This window comes from Heterodontus francisci, chromosome 41 (genome assembly GCF_036365525.1).
Source record: "Heterodontus francisci isolate sHetFra1 chromosome 41, sHetFra1.hap1, whole genome shotgun sequence".
In the NCBI taxonomy this organism is placed as follows: Eukaryota; Metazoa; Chordata; class Chondrichthyes; order Heterodontiformes; family Heterodontidae; genus Heterodontus; species Heterodontus francisci.
This window is the reverse complement of record NC_090411.1, coordinates 32,925,719-32,950,422: the sequence shown is the minus strand read 5'-3', so window position 1 is coordinate 32,950,422 and position 24,704 is coordinate 32,925,719. Positions and strand designations below refer to the sequence as shown.

At 47.6% G+C, this 24,704-nt stretch overlaps 1 protein-coding gene across 1 annotated transcript in view; it reads left to right on the top strand.

The window, feature by feature from the left end:
• Positions 1-1,228: 1,228 nt before the first annotated feature.
• Positions 1,229-24,704, top strand: part of tspan4b (tetraspanin 4b) — a 36,957-nt gene continuing 13,481 nt past the window's right edge. Inside the window, exon 1 of the mRNA XM_068019751.1 lies at positions 1,229-1,417. The gene's annotated coding sequence lies outside the window, so the exon portion shown is untranslated. The remainder of the gene's footprint in view (positions 1,418-24,704) is intronic.

Here is a 24,704-nt window from a genome sequence, read left to right as displayed (position 1 = left end):
GAGATGGGGGGAGGGGGGTATGGGAGCAGGGTGGGGGAAATGGGAGGGGGTATGGGAGCAGGGTGGGGGGAAATGGGAGGTGGGGTGGGGGGGGAGATGGGAGGGGGGCAGTTATGGGAGGAGGTATGGGAGAAGGGAAAGGGGGATGGGGAAATGGGAGTGGAGTAATGGGAAGGGTGAATGGGAGAGGAGAAATGGGTAGGGCAGAATGGAGGGGGATTGGAGATGTGAAATGGGAGGGGGGAATGGGGGGAATAAGAAAAAGCGAGGGGTTGAAGGGATTAGGAGTTGGAAATAAGGGGAAGGGGAAATATTGAAACGGGAGGGGTCTGTTTAAAATGTTACGATTTTATTTTGGAACACGGAGAAGGGGTAGAAGAATAGATGAAGAATTAGGGACAGGGGCCAAAGGGAAGTCGGTGGCGGGGGACAGCAAGAATGAAAAGGAACTAAGCAAAATACAACTTTTAAAGCAGAATAAGGGAAAGTTTGGCAGCTCACTGCAGTTTAATATACATCTTTATTGTTTACACTGTATGAGATGTTCAAATAGCTAAAAGAGATATTTTGGATTAAGTAGTTGATTACTTTTAAAGCCATTCACAATTATTTCTTTTTAACTGAAATGAATATGTGAGTGAGCTCAGCAATGGGATTGCAAATAATCATTAATGACACTGACAGAATTTAATCTCCAAGTAAGTAAGATAGAGGAAAGTTTTAGTGATTATATTTGAAGCTCACAGTAAGAGAAAGCAACAGCTTCCTGGAGTTTGACGTTTCAGAAAGCTCCCATCCAGAGACAAGAACTTCATTGTCTGTAAAACATTACAGGATAAACATACTCTCAATCCAACAACATTTACTCCAAACTTACTCTCCTGATCAATCTTCACGTTAAATATTTTTTAAACTAAAGTTTTTTTAAAATTTAAACTTTCTCCCTGTCTAAACATTTTAAATTTTTTTTAAAATTCCAACTTTTTCTCCGTCTAAACATTTTATTCGCTTTCTGTATAAACTTTTTATAAACTTTCTACCATTTAAACTTTTTGCTATTTAACTTTTAACTGTTTCTGCTTTTGATTTTATAAACTTTTCCCTTCTTGAAACTTTTTACTGAATCGACTTTTTTTTAAAATAAACTTCTTCCTCTAAAGTTGCCCTGAGTTTTTTTCCCTGCTTACCAAACCTTTTTTCCTTTCCCCTCCTCTCTGCCTTTCAGCCATGTAAGAGTCAATCTGTTTCTACTCCCTCCCACTTCCGCCTGTCTGTAACCCAAGGCAGGGAATATCCAACTGCAGACCTTTCCTAGCATCTCTACCGAGAAGGGAGTACAGCAGAATCTAGCTCTGGACAAGCAGAACAGGGGCCAGTGATCAACTCAGAATCGCCTTCTGCAACCTGGAAGACACAAGTAAGCCAGTAACTTTTTACATTAGAGAGGGAAGGGTGATACAAACTTAACTTCACTTTACAAATGTGTTTGGAGCTGAGTGATGGAGTCTCCCAGCCCTCAGATCAGTTTTATCAGGATGAAATGGCACAGACAGAATTTAAAAAGAGGGAATAGTAACAGAGAGTGTTTAACCTGCAACTTGCCCTGCTCTAAGCCTCCAGAGGAGACTCACAGTGTATCCCTCATCACTCAAGCCCAACTTTCCCAACTTCACTGTCTCAGGAAAGTCTGCAGCTTGTGTGGAACGTGACAGTGAGGGACTTGACATGTGTTTAGAAAGCAGAGGGAGAGGTGAAACTGCTGCTGTGCTTATTCTACAATCAAAAGTGATGTTTTCTCATAACCAAACACCCTCTCCCTCTCCTCTAAGGCAGCTCACAAGACCAAGTTCCATACAGACTTGCGGGGAATTCCAGAGTGCAGGATATAGTTCCTGAAGACACTGACACTAACGGTACAAGGAAATGACAGAACTTGCATTTCTATAGCGCCTTTCACAACCTCAAATTCCCTTACAGCCAATGAAGTACTTTTTGTGAAGTGTAGTCACAGTTGTAATGTAGGAAATGCAGCAGCCAGTTTGTGCACAGCAAGATCCCACAAACAGCATTGAAATAATGACCGGATAACCTGTTTTAGTGATTTTGGTTGAGGGATAAATATTGGCCAGGACACGGGGGAGAACTCCCTTACTCTTTTTCAAAATAGTGCCATGGGATCTTTTACAGCCACTTAAGCCATGGCTGACATCTACAGTAAACGATGCTGGAACAAAATGATGAGGGATTTTAGTTATGTGGAAAGACTGGAGAAGCTGGGATTGTTCTCCTTAGAGCAGAAAAGGTTAAAGGGAGATTTAGGAACAGGAGGAGCCAATCAGTCCCTTGAGCATCTTCCTCCATTCAATAAAATTATGGCTTCCATATCACTTAATACCTTTGGCTAACAAAAAATCTATCAATTGCAGATTGAAAATTAACAATTGATCCAGCATCGATTGCCATTTGTGGAAGAGAATTCCAAACTTCTACCTCCCTTTGTGTGTAGAAGTGTTTCCTAATTTCACTCCTGAAAGATCTGGCTCTAATTTTCAGACTCTGTCCCCTCGTCGCAGATGCTCCAACCAGTACATATGCTTTCTCTCCATCTACCCTATCTGTTTCCCTTAATATATTGAAAACATATCAAATCGCCCCTTAACCTTTTAAATTCCAGGGAATACAAGCCTAGTTTGTTTAATCTCTCTTTGTAGCTTGACCCTTTGGAGTCCAGGTATCATTCTGGTCAATCTACGCTGCGCTCCCTCCAAGGCCAGTATATCCTTCCAAAGGTGTGGTGCCCAGAACTGCTCACAGTACTCCAGGTGTGGTCTAACCGGAGCTTTATATAGCTGAAGCATGACTTTGGTGTGTATTCTAGTCCTCTTGATATAAAGGTCAGCATTCAATTAGCCTTTTTGATTATTTTCTGTTCGTTACATTTTAATAAACTATGTAGCTGTACCAACCCCCCTCCCCTGCCCTCCCCTCCCCTCCCCACCCCCTCTCCCCTCCCCTCCCCACCAAGTCTCTGGACCTCCACTGTTTCTAGCTTTTCACCAGAGGGGAGATGAGAATTATTTTAATGCAACGAGTTGTTGTGATCTGGAATGCGCTGCCTGAAAGGGCGGTGGAAGCAGATTCAACAGTAACTTTCAAAAGAGAATTGGATAAATACTTGAAAAGGAAAGATGTGCAGGACAATTAGGAAAGAGAAGGGGGGAGTGGGACTAATTGGATAGCTCTTTCAAAGAGCCGACACAGGCACGATAGGCCGAATAGCCTCTTCTGTGCTGTCTGAGACGATATTATTGTGAGGTTGCCAGTGTTAAATAACGTGTTGGGCGTCACTGAGGGGGTGAACAACAATTCACAGCATTGCTTTCAGTGATCTTGGACTGCATTGAGTGACTGAGTTCCTCTTTACTTGTGAGACTCGATCGCACCCCATTCCTCCACTCTCCCCCCCACCCCATTCATTGTCTTGTCTCAGATGTGAGGAATGAATGAGGCAGAGATCTGCATAGCCATCACCCTCAAAACAGTCAGTCCGTTGAGGATAGATGTAGCGGAGGAAAAGGGCGGTGACCTGGAAATTCCTTCTTTGGTGCTCCAACAGGAAATCCATAGAGTTTGGAAAACTTTCACAGGACTGAACACTCCAGCAGGTTTATCAGTGAGCAGCTTTCGAATGGGGCCAGACAGGCAGGCAAGGCTACCCACACAGCTGTGTAACGGAAAGGCTGTGCACTCAGTGCCATGCTGGTCCTGTGTCTCAATAGGCCAGTGCCCAGTTTCCTCCAGGTGCGAGACACACAGTCACTGAGTGGGCTTCCAATGAGCCTGAGGGTCCTGAGCCTAAAAGGTGAAACACTGACCAGCTGTCCGACTTAGGCCACAGCTGGAGTACTGTGTACAGTTCTGGGCACCACAACATAGGAAGGATGTGATATAAAAACAAGAAATGCTGGAACCACTCAGCAGGTCTGGCAGCATCTGTGGAAAGAGAAGCAGAGTTAACGTTTCGGGTCAGTGACCCTTCATCGGAACTGACAAATATTAGAAAAGTCACAGGTTATAAGCAAGTGAGGTGGGGGTGGGGCAAGAGATAACAAAGGAGGTCTAGATTGGACCAGGCCACATAGCTGACCAAAAGGTCACGGAGCAAAGGCAAACAATATGTTAATGATGTGTTGAAAGACAAAGCATTAGTACAGATTTGCTGTTAATACACTGAATACTGAACAGCAGCAAGTGCAAACCTGAAAAAAAAAGTGGGTAAGCACACTGAACAAACTAAGATGAAATGAAAAAAATGCAAAAAAAAAGAGAAAGAAAAAAATAACTAAAAATGAAATTAAAATGGGGGGCTGTCATGCTCTGAAATGATTGAACTCAATGTTCAGTCCGGCAGGCTGTAGTGTGCCTAATCGGTAGATGAGATGCTGTTCCTCGAGCTTGCGTTGATGTTCACTGGAACACTGCAGCAATCCCAGGACAGAGATGAGAGCAGGGGAGAGTGTTGAAATGGCAAGCAACCGGAAGCTCAGGGTCCTGCTTGCGGACTGAGCGGAGATGTTCCGCAAAGCGGTCACCCAGTCTGCGCTTGGTTCTGGGAGGGAGGAGAAGGGGTGAGGGTAGAGGTGCGGGGAATGGGCCGGACACGGTTGAAGGCCCTGTCAACCACAGTGGGGGGAAATCCTCGGTTGAGGAAAAAGGAGGTCATATCAGAAGCACCGTCATGGAAGGTAGCATCATCAGAGCAGATGCGTCGGAGACGGAGAAACTGGGAGAATGGAATGGAGTCCTTACAGGAGGTAGGGTGTGAAGAAGTGTAGTCGAGGGAGCTGTGGGAGTCGGTGGGCTTATAATGGATATTAGTAGACAACCTATCCCCAGAGATGGAGACAGAGAAGTCGAGGAAGGGAAGGGAAGTGTCAGAGATGGACCATGTAAAGGTGAGAGAAGGGTGGAAATTGGAAGCAAAGTTGATAAAGTTTTCCAGTTCGGGGCGGGAGCAGGAAACAGCACCGATACAGTCATCGATGTACCAGAAAAAGAGTTGGGGGAGGGGGTCTGAGTAGGACTGGAACAAAGAATGCTCGACATATCCCACAAAAAGACAGGCATAACTAGGACCCATGCGGGTACCCATAGCAACACCTTTTACTTGAAGGAAGTGCGTGGAGTTGAAGGAGAAGTTGTTCAATGTGAGAACAAGTTCAGCCAGGCGGAGGAGGGTGGTGGTGGATGGGGATTGGTTGGGCCTCTGTTCCAGGAAGAAGCGGAGAGCCCTCAAACCATCCTGGTGGGGGATGGAGGTGTTGAGCGATTGGACGTCCAATGTGATTGCAATGGATGAGGAGATTCACCAGGATGTTGCCTGGGCTGGAGCATTTCAGCTATGAAGAGAGACTGGATAGGCTAGGGTTGTTTTCCTTAGAACAGAGAAGGATGAGGGGGGATATGATTGAGGTATACAAAATTATGAGGGACATTGATAGGTTAGATAGGAAGAAACTTTTTCCCTTAGTGGAGGGGTCAATAACCAGGGGGCATAGATTTAAGGTGAGGGGCAGGAGGTTTAGAGGGGATTTGAGGAAATAAATTTTCACCCAGAAGTTGGTTGGAATCTGGAATACACTGCCTGAAGTGATGGTAGAGGCAGGAACCCACACAATATTTAAGAAGTATTTAGATGAGCACTTGAAACGCTGTAACATACAAGGCTATGGGCCAAGTGCTGGAAAATGGGATTAGAATAGTTAGGTGCTTGATGGCCGGCACAGACACGATGGGCCGAAGGGACTGTTTTTTGCTGTATAACTCTATGACCACAAGACATATCTGATCTGCACCCACATGCTGGAATCTTTTACATGCATGGTCACTGGACAATGAGTTTTGTCCTCTCCTTTGACCAAGGGTATCAACTGGACTATTTCAGTCACGGCTCTGACTGGGATCTCCAGATAGGTGTGAGCCGGTACAGAAACAACATGCATTAATGTAGCCGCTTCACAAGAGCGATTACCAAACAAAATTTGACACCGAGCCATGAAAGGAGATATTGGGACAAGTGACCTAAAGCTTGATCAAAGAGGCAGGTTTGAAGGAGGAGAGAGGCGGAGAGGGAGTTTCATAGTGCCACACCCAATTTACCATACACTGGGTGGTGCAGTTAGCCACTGCTCTGTTAATCTTCCCTAATTTCACTGTGTCAATTAGCTCACTGCCCCTGGAATCCTGATGTTTTCATGGTCGTGAAATTCTGTATACATTCCTGTGCTAATATTCCTGTGGCCAGGCCACTGGAAACTCTGAATTTAACCGGAAAAATAACACTCCCATTGATTGCCAAACGCATTAACACGGAAAGGCTGGAACTCTTTTTTTAAAACAGCGCTTTGCAGAGAAAGGAATTTGTTTTGTTTCTAATTTTAAGTTGGCGCTCAGTGGCTCCCCTGGCACAGTGAGTCAGCTGATCCAGGAAGGTTCAAAGTTCAATTCATGACCTATCCCGAGTTATTGGACCTCAGTTGTCCCTGTGGTCAGGTCACATATAGTCACAAGATCAGGAGTGAGGAAATCAACGGTCTCATTCTGTTCCTCGCTGAGAGCGTAGATATTGAGTGGAAACACAAGAGGGATTCAACTCGTTCTTCCTCTCCCTCTCCCTTGCTCTAGTTTCTCTTCCTCTATTTCTTTTTTAGTTTTACCCCTGCCCCAATTCTGTCGCCTGTGCTGGAGGGACTGTTCCCTGGGTACAGCCCCCCACTGCAGTTCATTCAGCCAGTGCGTGCTGGGGCAAGCGGGCAGGAATTGTCTGGGTGGGGGGGGGGAGGCAGGGATTGTCAGGATGGCGGGGGGCAGGAATTGTCTGGGTGGGGGGGAGGCAGGGATTGTCAGGGTGGGGGGGAGGCAGGGATTGTCAGGATTGGGGGGGCAGGAATTGTCTGGGTGAGGGGGAGGCAGGGATTGTCAGGATGGGGGGGGCAGGGATTGTCGGGGTGAGAGTGGGGCAGGGATTGTCCGGGATGAGGGAGTTGGGGGGCAGTGATTGTCGGGATGGGGGGGGGGTAGGGATTGTCCGGGATGAGAGTGGGGCAGGGATTGTCCGGGATGACGGATGGGGGGCAGGGATTGTCCGGGTGGGGGTGGCAGGGACTGTTCAGGTGAGGGGGGGGTGGCAGGTATTGTCGGGGATGAGGGGTGTGGGGCAGGGATTGTCGGGGATGAGGGGTGTGGGGCAGGGATTGTCGGGGATGAGGGGTGTGGGGCAGGGACTATCCAGGATGAGGGGTGTGGGGCAGGTATTGTCGGGGATGAGGGGTGTGGGGCAGGGATTGTCGGGGATGAGGGGTGTGGGGCAGGGATTGTCGGGGATGAGGGGTGTGGGGCAGGGATTGTCGGGGATGAGGGGTGTGGGGCAGGGACTATCCAGGATGAGGGGTGTGGGGCAGGGATTGTCGGGGATGAGGGGTGTGGGGCAGGGACTATCCAGGATGAGGGGTGTGGGGCAGGGATTGTCGGGGATGAGGGGTGTGGGGCAGGGACTATCCAGGATGAGGGGTGTGGGGCAGGGATTGGCGGGGATGAGGGGTGTGGGGCAGGGATTGGCGGGGATGAGGGGTGTGGGGCAGGGATTGTCGGGGATGAGGGGTGTGGGGCAGGGACTATCCAGGATGAGGGGTGTGGGGCAGGGATTGTCGGGGATGAGGGGTGTGGGGCAGGGATTATCCAGGATGAGGGGTGTGGGGCAGGGATCGTCCGGGATGAGGGGTGTGGGGCAGGGATTGTCGGGGATGAGGGTTGTGGGGCAGGGATTGTCCGGGATGAGGGGTGTGGGGCAGGGATCGTCCGGGATGAGGGGTGTGGGGCAGGGATCGTCCGGGATGAGGGGTGTGGGGCAGGGATCGTCGGGGATGAGGGTTGTGGGGCAGGGATTGTCCGGGATGAGGGGTGTGGGGCAGGGATTATCCGGGATGAGGGGTGTGGGGCAGGGATCGTCCGGGATGAGGGGTGTGGGGCAGGGATCGTCGGGGATGAGGGGTGTGGGGCAGGGATTATCCAGGATGAGGGGTGTGGGGCAGGGATCGTCGGGGATGAGGGGTGTGGGGCAGGGACTATCCAGGATGAGGGGTGTGGGGCAGGGATTGTCGGGGATGAGGGGTGTGGGGCAGGGATTATCCAGGATGAGGGGTGTGGGGCAGGGATTGTCGGGGTGAGGGGGCAGCAGGGATTGTCTGGAGGAATGGGAAGGGATTGTTACCTGAGAATGACTGTGTGTCTGTACGGTTGGCACTGGGCTATTGTGTGAATGGCTCAGGCAGGAAGACGCAGATTTGTTGTTTATCTTGGCTGTGTCTTTGGCTGAAGCTGATTACAGAATCATTAAAGCAGTACTGGGGAGAGGAGCCCCAGCTGTTCAACAAACTGTGCAAGGAGTAGTTAGCGTGTAACTCCCAACAACATCCCCTTGGGCTCATGGACACGCTCGTGCATGCGACACGCACCACTGTAACTGCTGCTCTGCTACAGGCCTTGTTCCCTATGCAAAACAGTCTGAGTGTTAAAGACTGTCTTTATTTGTACCCTGGGACACAGTTGCAGTCTTGGAGCTGCTGTTCTGGGCCTCACACCTTGAGATTTATTACTAGAGGAAGTGGAACAGCTTCAGGGGCAGGATGTGGGGGGATGGGGGTGGGGCAGGGGGATGGGGGCTGGGAGCTTCTGCCGGGTGCAGTTACTCGCTCCCCAGCCCGAGCCTCCCATTCTGTCAGTCTGTTTAATACCTTTGCAGACTGAGTGTCTCCTCATCTCCCAACGCCACTAGCTGCTGGCATGTAAAGTTCTGCTGCAGTTGTAATCTCTCCAGCAACGTTTGGCCAAGTGGCCATTCTTCATGTGTGAGCCCAGATCGGCTATTCAACTGTGGGGGCATCACAGCCCAACCTGATTCTGTCCACCCCTGAATTCCAGACTTTCCAGTAAGGAGGAATTCTGGAAAATACATCAGGAGTGAGTCTCTGGTTGGATATTTTCCCACCTTCCCTATCTCAGTGGCACTGAGGCCAATTTGATAGTCATCCTCCTGGCTGAGTGCAACAACAACAACAATAGCAACTTACATTTATCTAAAGACAAAAAGAACTTGCATTTCTATAGCACCTTTCACGACCCCAGGACATCCCAAAGTGCTTTACAGCCAATGGAGTGCTTTCGAAGGATGGTCACTGCTTGTAATGTAGGAAAGGCAGCAGCCAATTTGTACACAGCAAGATCCCACTACCTTTAGCATAATAAGATATCCCAAGGTGCTTCAAAGCATAATTGTACAAAAATCTGACACTGAGCCACATAAGGAAACATTAGGTCATATGACCAAAGAAGTAGGTTTTAGAAGTGTCTTCTAGGAGGAGAGCGAGGTAGAGAGGTGGCAAAGTTTAGGGTGGGAATTCCAGAGTTAGGGCCTGGATCAGCTAATGCAACCCAGACCAGGGCTAGAATTCTGGGACCCTTTAAAATTCAACCTAGATTAATACAATCCTGCACAGCCCATCTAACTACCAGAGAAGTGTTGGGGGACATTTAACGATTAAAGTTGAATGAAGATCTGTGGCCCAGGGCAACCCAGCAAGTGAGAAGATGAGATCAAGCAAAATGTTGCAATTGAACGACGCAAAGTTTTAAAAACCTGCAGATTGTTGGAAGAAGGGAAGACTGGGGGAGATGAGGACGCCACAGGTTTGAAGAACTGGGAAAGAGTGAGTAAGAGTTGGAGATGTTGCGATGAGCTCTGGTTTCGGTAGAGCATGGATGTGAGGGAGAGGAGGAAGAATATGCAGAAGAATGCCTTGCGAGTTTAGGAGGGACAAGAGCAGAAACATTTAGAAGAGCACAGATCAGCTCTCAATAAAATAGAGAGACATAAGAAGGACATGAGAGAGGGAGGTTGGAGGCTACAGGTGAGGGAAGGATTAACCAGCAGACGACAAGCTTTCTCACGCATCCTGCTTAACATGAAATATTCACCTGTTTCCAATTAGGCCTCACAAATCTCACTGCTAAACACTGAAGCTATATCAGTCACTTCTTAACTATTCCTATTAAAGTTTCCATGTTCCATGAACGTAATGTACTTTTATTTTATTCCCTGAAAAATTCAGATCCCTCTGTAAAGTCACTTTCTGCCATAAAACTAAACAGCTCATCTTGGACTTCTAGTTGAGGTGTCAGCTGTGGGTAGCTCTCTTGCCTCTGAGTCAGAAAAGTTGTGGCTTCAAGTCCTTGCTCCAGGGACTTGAGCACAAATTCCAGGCCAACACTCCCAGTGCAGTACTGAAGCAGTGCTGCACTGCTGGAAGTGCCGTTTCTTAGATGAGGTGTTAAACAGAGGTCCCGTCTGCTCTCTCAGGTAGATGTAAAAAAAAATCCCTCAGCCACCATTTCAAAGAATGGCAGGGGAAGAGTCCTGGGCAATATTTACCTTCAACCAACATATTATCTGGTCTTGTAGTGAATTCCACATTCTCACCACACTCTGGGTGAAGTAGGGAGGTTATGCTTCAGCTACACAGGGCATTGGTGAGATCACATCTGGAGTACTGTGTACAGTATTGGTCTCCTTATTTAAGGAAGGATGTAAATGCATTGGAGGCAGTTCAGAGAAGGTTTACTAGACTAATACCTGGAATAGGCTGGGTTATTTTATGAGGAAAGGTTGGACAGGTTAGGCTTGTATCCGCTGGAGTTTAGAAGAGTAAGAAGTGACTTGATTCAAAGGGGTTTTGACAGGGTGGATGTGGAAAGGATGTTTCCCCTTGTGGGAGAATCTAGAACTAGGGGTCACTGTTTAAAAATAAGGGGTCGCCCATTTAAGACAGAGATGTGGAGAAATGTTTTCTCCGAGGATCGTGAGTCTTTGGAACTCTCTTCCTCAAAAGGCGGTGGAAGCGGAATCTTTTAATATTTTTAAGGCAGAGGTAGATAATATTCCTGAAAAGCAAGGGGGTGAAAGTTAGACGGGAATGTGGAGTTGAGGTTCCAATCAGATCAGCCGTAATCTTAATGAATGGTGAAGCAGGCTCGAGGGGCCGAGTGGCCTACTCCTGCTCCTAATTCGTATGTTCGTATGTAAAGGAGTTTCTTCTGAATTACATATTGGATTTATTAGTGATTATCTTACATGTGTGGTGCCATTGGACATGAGTGGGGGTGGGGGAGGAGGTGCAAAGCAGGCGGAATCTCAGCAGACGCTGATGATGCACTCTGCCCAATATTCAGGTCTATTGTTGAACTGTGAGTGCCATCATAAAGACAGTGCTATCTTTATCTTTCCGTCTGGCTTCATCATTCTCCCTGTTATCTGCTGCTGCACAAAGTCAGATGATTTGCGAGTTTTACAGATCATATTGCTGTTTGCACAGCCTCTTGCCACGCTGAAATATCCCACAGCTTCAGATCATTTTGGAACGCAGTTAATGCGACAAGGCAAACGTGGCAGCCAATTTTCACGTGCCCGGAGAATAAACTTCAATTCCTGGAGGCTCCAGGGCAATGCTACTTGGGGTGGGGTGGGTGAGCAGGGGCTGGGCAGGGGGGTGGAGGGGGGTCACAGGGAGGGGAGTAAAATCATGCCCACACCTCCCCCCCCCTCCTTAGGTTCCCAAGCCCCAAACCCATGCTCAAAGCATCTGGTCATCAAGTGAGGACTGGATCCGGATCAGATGTGATGCCTCCAATGGTTCAATAGCCTGGCAGTACTTACTCTCAAGACTCATGCCCAAAGAATTGTCACTTAGGCAAGGTATTGGAGACTTGGCTGTGCCCGTGCAACTGTAATTCAGTGCCATCGCGTGTCTTCAGCTAATGCACACTGGACATAGTGGGACTGGCTTTGCATTGTCCAAGTACAGTTGGTTTTTTGTTTAAATTGAGAAACCTAAGCTTCGGAAAATGATTGAGACAGCAAGGGCTCTGCATTGAAGGAGGATCACCTTAGCTACAGCAGAACAAAATCGGGTGATTTTTATGTTCCAATCCCTCCATGGCCTTGCCCCTCCCTACCTCTGTAACCTCCTCCAGTCCTACAACCCTCCGAGATCTCTACACTCCTCCAATTCCAGCCTCCTACAAATCCCAAATTCCATCGCTCCACTATTGGCGGCTGTGCCTTCAACTGCCACGGCCCTAAGCTCTGGAATTCCCTCCCAAAACCTCTCCGCCTCTCAACCTCTCTCTCTCTCTCTCTCCTCCTTTAAGATGCTCCTTAAAACCTACCTCTTTGATCAAGCATTTGGTCGCCTGTCCAAATATCGCCTAATGTAACAAATTTTGTTTGAGAATGCTCCTGTGAAGCACCTTGGGCCGGTTTACTACGTTAAAGGTGCTATATAAATGCATTGAGTTGTTGCTTCAAAGGAGTTAAGGGGCTTCAGAACACGCACCGGATCCAGTCCTCACTTAGGTGGGCAGTTGGAGTACAGAGTGCAATGGGGAGAGAGAGAAAAGTGCATGGAGAATATTGAGAAATTACAGCACTGAAGGAGGCCCTTCAGCCCATTGTATCCATGCCAGCAGAAGAAGAGCTATCCATTCTAATAATTCTTTCCATTTATTAGTCTGTGGCCCTATGGGTTACAGCACTACAGGTGCATATCCATATACCGCCTCTACCGTCCTTTCGGGCAGTGAGTTCCAGACCCCCATCACTGAGTCAAAAAAAAATTACTCATCAAATACCCTGTAATTCTTCTACCAATTATTTTAAAGCAATGCCCCCTGGTTATTGACCTCTCTGCTAAGGGGAATAGGTCCTCCCTATCCACTCCATCTAGGCTCCTGATAATTTTGTACACCTCAATTAAATCTTCCCTCGGCACCAAAGAAAATGGGGGTCCAGTGAGAAATGGGGGTAAAAGTGGATGCAGTTGAGACTGAGGGGTTGTACTGCATGTTGCAGACACACAGGGGAGAGTGAGAAGACTGGATAGCAGATAATCAAACGCTGTGTGGAGAACATTCAGTCCAGTCACGTTGGGATCTTGGGACCGACTTCTATCAAATGCACCAGGTCAGAGTTGACAACTTAGATTGGAATGTTAGACTAATGTCCAGGAGTTTTCATTGGTTAGGAAGTTCTTATGCACCCCCCCCCCCAACTCCCGTCTCACTGGCTTTGAGCCCCCCCAGCCCTTGCCGGCCTCTTGGCCGCCCCCCACACTCTGTCCCCAACCTTGAGGTGCCCCCATCCCCCCTCCACCGGCCTCGTGCCCCCTTCTCCCTCCACCGGCCTCGTGCCCGTTTCTCCCCCACCGGCCTCATGCCCCCTTCTCTCTCGCTGGCCTCATGCCCCTCTCGCTGGGCTCCTATCACTGAGTCTGTTTTCATTGTCTGCCGATTCCTCCCCCACTCTGTCTCCACCTCGATGGCCTCTGCTCCTATACTGTTTCCAGGACTGATACAGCACGAAGCTGACTTTTGTGGTGTGACCTAGAATGTTCAAAGCTGGAATTAAATTGATGCAATCTGCTCCAGTGGTTGAATGAGTGATTCCAGCTGTTGCCCTGGCCTCCTGTTGATCGCTCTTCATGATTCCCCATCTTTAAGAGGGTGTTTACCAAACATTTTGCCTTCTTGCATATTTCACCCCTCACCTACTTTTCGTTTGAAGGCAAGTTAGTCTCCTCACTGCCTCCTCTTGCAAGGCAGGGTTAAGCCCGACAATATCAGTTTTTGATTAACCTGTGGGGCGATTTGGAGCCCCTCTTCCTCAGGGGCTCGACGAGAGTGTCTGAATAAATACTTTGGGATATTTCCTGACTCGTCAGTTTTTCTCTTGTTGTTGCTCAGAGCTTGCTGCTAACCTGGTATCAGCCGAGGATCCTTGGTAATGCCTCTGAGTCTGAAAGCCAAGTCCCACTCTGGAGACTTGAGCCCAGGATGATTCTCTCGTTGCAGCACTAAGTGAGTGCTGCACTGTTGGAGGTGCTGTCTTTAGGATGAGATGTTAAAAACTGAGACCCCACCTGCCCTCTCAGATGGATGCAAAAATCCCATGGCACTATTCAAAGTAGAGCAGGGGAATTCTGCTGGGTGTCCTGGACAATATTTATCCCTCAACCAATATCGTGATATAACTGATCATCTGATCATTATCTGTTTGTGGGATCTTGCTGTGCGCAAATTGGCTGCCACATTTCCTACGTTACAACAGTGACTACACTTCAAAAGGTACTTCATTGGCTGTAAAGCACTTTGGGGCGTCCTGAAGTTGAGAAATGCAAGTTTGTCATCTTTACATGCCATTTTCTGAAGTGGTGATGCTTCTGCCCATTCTCTCAACTGGACAAAATGAAGGAGGTGATGTCTTTTCGATGAGACTTTACAAATCGAGGCCCCGTCTGCCCACTCTGGTGGATGTAGAATTCACACATCCAGTGATTCCTGCTGGAAAGCCCCTGTACGTGGATCTTGGCCTGGACTCTCATGGCTGTCATGGTTGAATAGCATGAATGGTCACTCAGGTGAGGTATCAGAGGGCTGCCTGGCACCCACAGGTCAACAGCTTCAGAAGGGAAGAGGGAAATTAAATTGAATGGCGGTGAGGGGGTAACTAACATTTAAAAAAACAACACGCACCTCGGCTCCAGCTGGAATGTCCTCTGTTAATAAAACAAAGGAGAGAATGTTTTAATTTCTCAAAATATAAAGATTTTTTGATTTGGGGTTTGCATCTCTGGTGTTAGAAGAAGTTCATGGTTATAATTCTGTATGTTCCCCTGGAGGATTTAAAGAGCTGAAGTTTCCATGGAAACTGTGTGCACTTCCTGTTCTCAGGGCCCTGAGGCCCTCGCTCACACTTCCTCCTACTTTATTAACAGTGTCACAGTGTTCCTCCTCACTTGCGATTAGATCTTTGCATCCAGCGATTGCAAAACTTGAAAATATTGAGTGTCTTTTTGCCGAGCTCTCCGCGATGGTGACACTTCATGTCGTGTCACATGATGCCTCGTTAAGGCCTGAAGTGTTAGTTGGGCCAACATCCCATCAGCTGATACAACAGCTTGCGTTTATATAGCGCCTTTGACATAATGAAATGTCCCAAAGCGCTTCACGGGAGCATTATCAGACAAAATTTGACACCGAGCCAAGTGAGGAGATATTTGGACTGGAGGCCAAAAGTCTGGTCAAAGATTTAGATTTTAGGGAGCATCTCAAAGGAGGAGATCAGACGGGGGTGGGGAGGTACAGATCAACTCCCTGGATGGGCACTCAGCGGCAGGCCTACAGGCCCTCCCAGTCTGCCTGGGTAGGAGTACAGCCAAAGACCACTCTGTAGAAGCTCCCCTCCCTCCCCCCGCCCCCCCACCCCCCCCACCCCACCCTCCAGCGGTGGCCTGGCTGCTTTTTCTGTTTTTTCATTAAAGTTTTTTAAATGTTGGTGCCAAGGCACCATCATGTTGAAGCACCCTCACAGTTACCTTCTACTGCAGCTGGGTGCTCCTCTGAAGCTGGGAGGCCTCTGATTTGCCCTCCAGCTTCGAGAGCCCGCCCACTGCCTTTATTTGGACTGTAAACCATCTCCATGCCTATTAAGGGCTCACCCCGTTTCCACGCACCCTGCCCCATTCCACCCCCCCCCCCAGTGATGTGGGGTGGGAGGGGGCAGGTTTCTGACTTGAAAACAAACCCGACTCCTGTTTCCCACCTCCGTGGTGAAAATTCAGTCCAGAGTGGGGCAAGGCCATCGAAGGATTCAAACACAAGGATGAGAATTTTTACATTCAAGGTGTTCCCGGAACGGGAGCCAACCTAGGTTATTGAGCACATGGGACAGGCCTTGGTGCGAGTTAGGATACGGGCAGCAGAGTCTTAGATGAGCTGAAGTTTACAAAGGCTGAAATGTGGGAGGTCAGCTGGGAGAGCCTTGGAATAGTCAGCTCTGGAGGTAAATAAAGCATGCATGAGGATACATACTGGATAGAGAAGCACTGGGGCAGCACAGCGGCCCAGTGGTTAGCACTGCAGCCTCACAGCTCCAGCGACCCGGGTTCAATTCTGGGTACTGCCTGTGTGGAGTTTGCAAGTTCTCCCTGTGACCACGTGGGTTTCCACCAGGTGCTCCGGTTTCCTCCCACAGCCAAAGTCTTACAGGTTGATAGGTAAATTGGCCATTATAATTTGCCCCTAATATAGGTAGGTGGTAGGGGAATTGAGGGAAGTTGGGGATGTGAGAGGGTAATGGGATTAATGTAGGATTAGTATAAAAAATGGGTGGTTGATGGTCGGCACAGACTCGGTGGGCCGAAGGGCCTGTTTCAGTGCTGTATCTCTAAATAATAAAAAAAAGTGCTACCAGAACTGAGAAATGACAACTATCAGGAACGACTGAACAATCTGGGCTCTTTTCTCTAGAAAAGATAAGACTGAGAGATGACCTGATCGAGGTCTTTAAAATTATGGAAGGGTGTGATAGGGTAGACGTAGAGAAGATGTTTCCACTTGCAGGGGAGATCCAAACTCAATACAATCCAATAGGGAATTCAGGAGAAACCTCTTTCCCTTAGAGAGTGGTGAGAATGTGGAACTCGCTACCACAGGGAGTTGTTGAGGCGAATATCATAGAAGGGTTTAAGGGGAAGCTGGATACACACATGGGGGAGAAAGGGATAGAAGGATATTCTGAAAAGGTGAGCTGAAGTGGGTGGGATGGGGCTCGTGTGGAGCATAAACACTAGGGACCTGATGGGCTGAATGGCCTGTTCCTGTAATTCTAATAGAAAGTGTCCTGGGGTTTTTTTTCCTCACAGTATAATGTCAAACTAGAATGAACCAGGATCTCAGCCAGAACAGTAATTCAGATATTGCAATTAGTCTAAACGATTGAGGAGGGAGAGAAATCAGCTTGATTCCTAATCCCGCCAGTGAATCCAGTGGGAAAGGACATCCGGTGAAGACAAGATGAGGCTGTGGTGCCCCGTGACAGAAATAGGAATAGAAAAGAAATAAGTAATTTGCATTTCTGAAGCACCTTTCACCACCTCAAGACATCCCAAAGTGCTTTCACAACCAATGAAGTATTTTTAAAGTGTAGTCACTGTGGTGATGTAGGAAACACGGCAGCCAATTTGTGCACAGCAAGCTCCCACAAATATATGACCAAATAGTCTGTTTCCATGGTGTCGGTTAAGGGATAATTCTTCAAAGTAATGCCCTGGGATCTTTTACATCCACCTGAGAGTGCAGACAGGGCCTTGGTTTAATGTCTCATCTGAAAGAGAGTACCTCTGACAGTGCAGCACTCCCTCAGCACTGCACTGGAATGAGACTTGAACCCATGAACTTCTGACCTACTATCTGTTGACCTATGTCCTTCTGAAGTTTTTATATTTACATGAGGGCGGAAGCTCAAATTATGACACCCCAGCCTGCTTTTAATAACTTTTCATGCTTATAAATACATTTTAAAATGTCCACTTTGGTGTGGGCACATGGAACGGTACACTAGCATGCGTCAGTCTCTTGGGAGAGGAGGGGAAAAACTGAGGGAAAAGAAACTCCATGATTTCCAAAGTAACTGCAAGGATGATTTGGCATCGCAAAGCCAAGCCTGAAGAACGGACCTGCTTTCTGCATTTTATTAGATTTCAGAGTGGGCCTGGGGAATAAATTCCATTTACTACAAGTCAAACTTTCCACTCTCAGCTCCACACCCCTGAGCTCGACTCGCAGCCAGGCACAGCAAGCTCTCCACAACCTTCTTGGCCTCTGTGCCAGGTTTGACAAGTGTTCAGAAACCACATGAATCTGGAGGTGTAGATCACTGACTCTCAGCTGTCAGCGTACAGACACAAGCTCCTCACTTACTGCTGCTCCACTTGTTCTTAGTGCTGCCTATATAAACTTCTATAAATGGCTCTCCCACTCTCCCCTCCTTCATGGTCTCTCCCTTTCCCTACCCCTCGCGTCTTCATTCTCCCCACTCATCTTCTCGTGCTCTCTATCCCTCTCATCTTCTCTCCCCCGCCTCTTCTCTGTCCCTCTCGTCTTTACTCGTCCCCTCCCATCTCTCTCGCCTCCCTCTTGTGCATTTTCTCTCTCTCTCCCTCTCATGCTTTCTTTTTCCCCTCTCTCCCGCCCCTGCTCCCCCCTCGGCTTCTCTCTCCTCTCATATTTTCTTCCTCTCTCCCTCTCTTGTGTTCTCTCATGTTCTTTCTCCCCCATCCCTCTTTCTATCTCCCCTCTCTCACCCTTACTTTTTTTTCTCTCCTCTCTATGTTCTCTCCGCTGTGAGTAAATTATAGAGCATTTCTCAATCCTTTCCCTTTCAGACCTTGTGAGTGGAGGCCTCAGCCAAGTCCGCAAGTCAATTAGAGGCTCAATGCAGTTGCTAGTTTCTTTAGACAAAAAGCTGCCTGACTCTTGCTCTCGGTGAGAGGTCAGGTTTTCTCAAGGTCAGAAAAAGTCCAGCATGAAATGACTGGCTCTCCTCTTTTTGCATTTTTTCACTAAGTTTGCCCAATTGTGATTAAAACATCAGCAAAATACTGCCGATGCCGGGGATCTAAAATAAAAACAGAAGATCCTGGCAATAATCAGCGAACGAAAGGTCATCGACCTGAAACGTTAACTCTGTTTCTCTCTCCATGGATGCTGCCTGACCTGCTGAGTACTCTCAGTGTTTTCTGTCTTTATTTCAGTTTGGTGTTTTGTGTTGGGCAAGTTGTGGATGTAAAAGATCCCATGGGCGCTGTTTTGAAGAAGAGCAGGGGAGTTCTCCCCAGTGTTCTGCCCAATATTTATCCTTCAACAGACATCACTAAAAACAGAGTATCTGGTTTTTATCACACTGCTGTCTATGGGACCTTGCTGTGCGCAAATCTGCTGCTGTGTTTCCTACATTACAAGAGTGAATACACTTCAAAAGAACGTCATTGACCTGAGGTTAACGGGGCCTTAGGTTAACGTCTCATCTGAGAGATGGCATCTCCGACGGTGCAGCACTCCCTCAGTACTGCACTGGAATGTCAGCTTAATTTTGTGCTCAAGTGTATGCCAGTCGAATAGACAGTGCAGGGTCGGGGTGGGGGGGGGGGGGGTGGTGGAACGTGGGGGCAAGGGGCACACAAGGAAGCATTTCTTTAAATAATATTGGAATTGTAGGATTATACCTTTGGCTCAGAACTCGGGTTCTGTTCGGACTAAGGGAGTCCTGTAGTCTGTGCTGAGTTTTATGTGGATAGCGGCAGGGGTCTAGAGTTGGCTGCAAAGTTTGGGAAGAGATGGATAATTGGTGTTTCCGCTTCCAACTCTTCGATGGATGGAAGTACATGCATATGGGACCAGTTGGGGTCAGAGGTCAGGCTCAGCTGTGATATTATCTGCTGTCAGATAGCCCACTGACCCTCACAGGACACGTGAATAATGGATACTGGGAACAACCCTACAACACTCCGAGAACTCTGCGCCCCTCAACTCTGGCCTCTTGCGCATTCCCCATTCCTCCACCCCACCATTAGCGGCTGTGCTTTCAACTGCCTGGGTCCTAGGCTCTGGAATTCCCTCCCTAAACCCCTCTGCCTCTATTTCCTCCTTTTAAGAAGCTCCTTAAAACCTACAACTGTGACGAAGCTTTTGGATCACTTGTTCTATTGTCTTCTTCTTTGGCTCTGTGTCAAACTTTTGTCTGATTTATGCTCCTGGGAGGCGCCTCAGGATGTTGTCATGCTAGACCCCCACCTGCCAAGAATGAGGCATATTAATTTCACCATGTGGACAATAAATTTCAAATTGTTGCTGGGAAAAAGAGAAGGCCTGTTACAACAGCTGCCAGACACTTGGCTGCAAGACATTTACATACTAATAGGGACAAGAGAGGTTACTTCCCTTATCCATTTAACCCACAATGGACATTGAGCACCAGACATTGAAGGCAGGGAAGTGCATTCCAGGCCCTGCTAAGATGATACAATCCATAGAACCAAGACGTGGTCAGACCAGTTAGTCACATGAGTAACCTGCTTGACAAACTGGTTTTTCTCTGAATTGTACAAACAGTTTGAACAGAAAAGACTGTTTGCTCCTGGACTGAGAAAATCTCTCCTGTCTGCTCCCATCTCTTTCTCACAAGCGTCTGAATCCACTGAAGACACATGAACCCCAAGAGAGAAAAGTCTCCTACAGCAAAGAAGGTTTAAGAAGAATACTGGGCCCCAGCGAAAAACAAGAACTACCTACAGTCAAGGACTGTACAGTGAGCTCGAAGAACTGTAACAAAAACTCTTCAGATATTGCCTCAAACTTTTCACTTTATTTTTTCTTCTCTTTTCTATCTCTAGTTGCATGTGTGTACCCGTATTCATGCTAGCATGGGCACGTCATGTATCCGTAGGCGGGAACCAAATTAGAGTTTAAGTTTAATAAATTTCAATCTTTCTTCTTTAAACCTAAGAAAACCTGTGTGCCTGCTGGTTTCTTTGCCTTATAATTGGAAAGCGGTGAACAAGGATTCACCAAGGGGGAGCTGAAAACACAGTATGTTTAAAATTAAACCCTGTTACGGTAAGACCAGGTGAAGACTGAAGGGGAACCCTAGACCTCTTTCTCACCTGGTCATAACAGAAATTTGGGTGCTACCGTCCTGGATTTTACCCACAGACAAATGAGAGAAATTGGAAGTGGGAAGCCAAATTGTTCCCAATCAAAAAAGAGCAACATTTCAATACAGGTTTTCTTGTGGTTGTGTGTACTAACATGTCTGCAACTGAAGCTAGTGACTCCCCAAGCCAAGGGGAAGTAACTTGGGATAAGTTAAAAGCACTGTCTATGGAGAAGTTGAGAAAAATGGCTGAGCAGTGTGGGATCGCTGTACGTGGCAAGGCGAGGAAGTCTGAACTCCTAAGGCTAGTGGATAACCATTTTCCCCTTGAATCTGAAGAAGCAGAAGCAGGGTTAGAAGTAGACCCAGACAGGGTATTGTTAGCAAAGATACAATTGGAACAGAGGAAACTTGAATTAGAGGAGAGGGAAAAAGAAAGAGCCTTCCAGAAGGAACGTGAAGAAAATGAAAGGCAGGAGAGGGAGAAAGAAAGAATATTCCGGAAGGAATGTGAAGAGAAAGAGCTGAAGCAGCTTGAGTTAACTGGGGTCAACAGAGTAACCTCCGTGAAAACATGGCTAATATGGAGGATCATAATTCAGGGCTGGGTACAAAATTGTTAAAACTAGCTCAACTAATCCCAAAATCCAATGAGGAAAACGTAGAAGAATTTTTGTGTCTTTTGAGAAACTGGTAAGGCAGCTACAATGGCCAGCTGAAACCTGGCCTCTTTTATTACAAAGCAAGCTAACTGGAAAAGCCCATGAGGTTTATCCCCTGTTGCCAGATGAGAGTTCATTAAATTATGAACTGACAAAAAAAGTTATCCTCAGGGCATATGAATTAGTACCCGAAGCCTATCGCCAAAAGTTTAGAACGCTCAAGAAGCAAGCTAATCAAAATTATCTGCAGTTTGAAAGAAGTAAGCAGCTGGCTTCTAACCAGTGGCTGAGGGCTCTTAAAGTACAGCTCAGCTATGAGAATCTCAGAGAAGTAATTCTGTTAGAGGAATTTAAACACTCTCTCCCACTCTCCATAAAGACACATGTAGAGGAGCAGCAGGTTCAGAAAGCCTGGCAAGTGGCCTTTCTGGCTTTAATTTTTAAGTCAGGTTCCCAGGGGAGAACCTTTCCTAGTCACCCCCACAAATCCGAAAAAGACAAAAGGTGGGAAGGTGTTAGGAGCCCAAGCAGTCCTGGGAGAGAAAGATAAGCAGGAGACACAGGGGGCCCTCCTCTAGCCAAAAGGGAAGGTGCTGTGAGCAAGAGTGAGACCCGGAGACCTGTGTGGTTCCATTGTAATAAGGTAGGTCAAGTAAAGGCTGACAGTTGGAAACAAAAGGGAAAACAGGTAGGGTTAATCAGGGCACATCTGCTGAGTGAAGAAGAGACCCTGATGGAAAGCACAGCAGAGCAAGCTGTATCTTTAACTGCAGTAAGAGTGCAACCCAGGACGTTAACGACTGCAAGTGCAGGAAAAGTTAATAGGATTCCTGAAGGTTATCAGGGTTTTGTGTTTGAAGGGAAAGTAACCCCATACACCTCGAGTGGGGCAAGCAAGCCCATAGTAATTCTCAGGGACACAGAAGCCACTAGATCCCTTTTACTGGGAAAAGGCCTGAACTTTCCCCCAGAGAGTGCAGTGAACACCAGAATGGTGGTGAATGGTATTGGAGGGCAGTGTATGCCTGTACCTGTAAACCGGGTGCACCTGGAGTGCAACCTAGTTTCGGGACCGGTGACCGTAGGGATTGTCCCTAGTTTGCCTGTGGATGGGTAGTGCTCCTAGGTAATGATCTGGCGGGGGTGAAGGTGGTAGCCCCCTCAATAGTGAAAGAAAGACTGCAGGAGGTCAGAGAGACAGGGCAGTGGCAGGAGACGGTCGCCTGCAGTTTCCCTGAATGTGTAATGAATCAGGCCATGATTAAACCAGCTCCCCCAGAGGAGACTGTGTTGGCACTGCAGGCAGATGACCATGAGGTCTGTCTGTCCGAGACTTTCTTTGGGAAGTTAGAAGACCCAGGGAATGAATTAAATATATTTTCCCTAGCTGAGGCTCAGCGAGCCGACCCAGTGTTGTGAGAGGTAGCTCAGGCTGCCCACTCTGAAAGTGAAACGAGGGAGTCCCTGATTGCTACTATTTAAAGAATGAAGCACTGATGAGGAAATGGAGTTGTCCTCACAGACCCAAGAGCAACGAGTGGACAGTAGTTCATCAGTTAGTGGTGCCGCAGAGGTACCAGAGAGAAATATCAAGAAGGGCCCACAAGACTACAGTGGCTGTACATGCGGGTATGCGAAAGACCAAAGCTCGCATAAGACAGCAGTTTGACTGGCCAAAACTCCACATAGATGTGGTAGAGTACTGCAGGAGTTGCCACATGTACCAGGTTGAGGGGAAACCCCAACCAACAGTGAAACCTGCACCCCTAAGTCCTGTTGGGGTTGGTGAACTGTAAGGGACCCCTGCCGAGAACAAAAGGGGATAGGCAGGCACAGGGCTGGCAAAAGGTTAGAATGGGAAGAAGAAAAAGCAACCAAGAGAGTAGGTTAAAGAAAGTCTGGGAGGAATCCCAGATGAAAACCCCTACTGTCCGGCCAGCTAAACCCGAAAAATTTGAAAAGTTAGACCCCACATCCTCCTATGTAAATGCAGACACTAGAAGCACCCCACCAGAGTTGTTAACAGTATTTACAGGAACCTGCAGAAACTAAGAAAGACCTCTAGGGGGCACAGAAACCACAAGGGTGATACCTCACCTAGTCGAAGTGCCAATGGGAGTACAGTAGAGTCTGCACAAATACCTGCAGGCAAGAGTGCCCCAGAGGACAAAGGGGGGAATAGCAAAGAATCCTCCTCTGCAGTCAGAAAAAAGAAAACCATCCATCCCCCTAAAGTTAAAAGCCTTTGCATGACTCAGCAAAGCACTAAAGGAGAGTCCAGGATAGACCCGTCCACTACTGACTCTCCTGAAAAAACAATTCCAACTCAGGGCTAATTAAACCTAAAAATCTCAAAGATCCTAGGCAGCCATGGAAATGGGCAAACTGAAGAAAAACTTTCCCAAAGAACCACATGTTTATTGGGATGCCAAAAAAGGGGCAATTAAAGCAGCACTGGCACCAAGAAAAGACAGGCTGTAATAAGTTTTAGGATTTATGAATGAATGGGAACGAATGAGAGAAATGCATGTTTTTTTCCTGTATCTTATATTTTCTCTTGACCCTTTTAATAAAATGCGTCTTTTCTCAAATTGCATTTCATTCCACTGGCTGTGGAGGTGTCATGCTAGACCCCCACCTACCAAGAATGAGGCATACTAATTTCGCCATATGGACATTAAATTTCAAATTGTTGCTGGGAAAAAGAGAAGGCCTGTTACTCGGGCTGCCAGTCACTTGACTGCAAGACATTTACATACCAATAGGGACAAGAAAGGGCGGCACAGTGGCGCAGTGGTTAGCACTGCAGCCTCACAGCTCCAGCGACCCGGGTTCAATTCTGGGTACTGCCTGTGTGGAGTTTGCAAGTTCTCCCTGTGTCTGCGTGGGTTTCCTCCGGGTGCTCCTGTTTCCTCCCACATGCCAAAGACTTGCAGGTTGACAGGTAAATTGGCCATTATAAATTGCCCCTAGTATAGGTAGGTGGTAGGGAAATATAGGGACAGGTGGGGATGTGGTAGGAATATGGAATTAGTGTAGGATTAGTATAAATGGATGGTTGATGGTCGGCACAGACTCGGTGGGCCAAAGGGCCTGTTTCAGTGCTGTATCTCTAAAACTAAAACTAAAGGTTACTTCCCTTATCTATTTAACCCACAATGGACTTTAAGCACCAGACATTGAAGGCAGGGAAGCACATTCCAGGCCCTGCTAAGTTGATACAATCCATAGAGCCAAGACCTGGTCAGACTAGATAGCCACATGACTAACCTGCTTGGCAACCTGGGTTTTTCTGAATTGTACAAACAGTTTGAACAGAAAAGACTGTTTGCTCCTGGACTGAGAAGATCTCTCCTGTCTGCTCCCATCTCTTTCTCACAAGCATCTGAATCCACTGAAGACACATTAGGCGGCACAGTGGCGCAGTGGTTAGCACTGCAGCC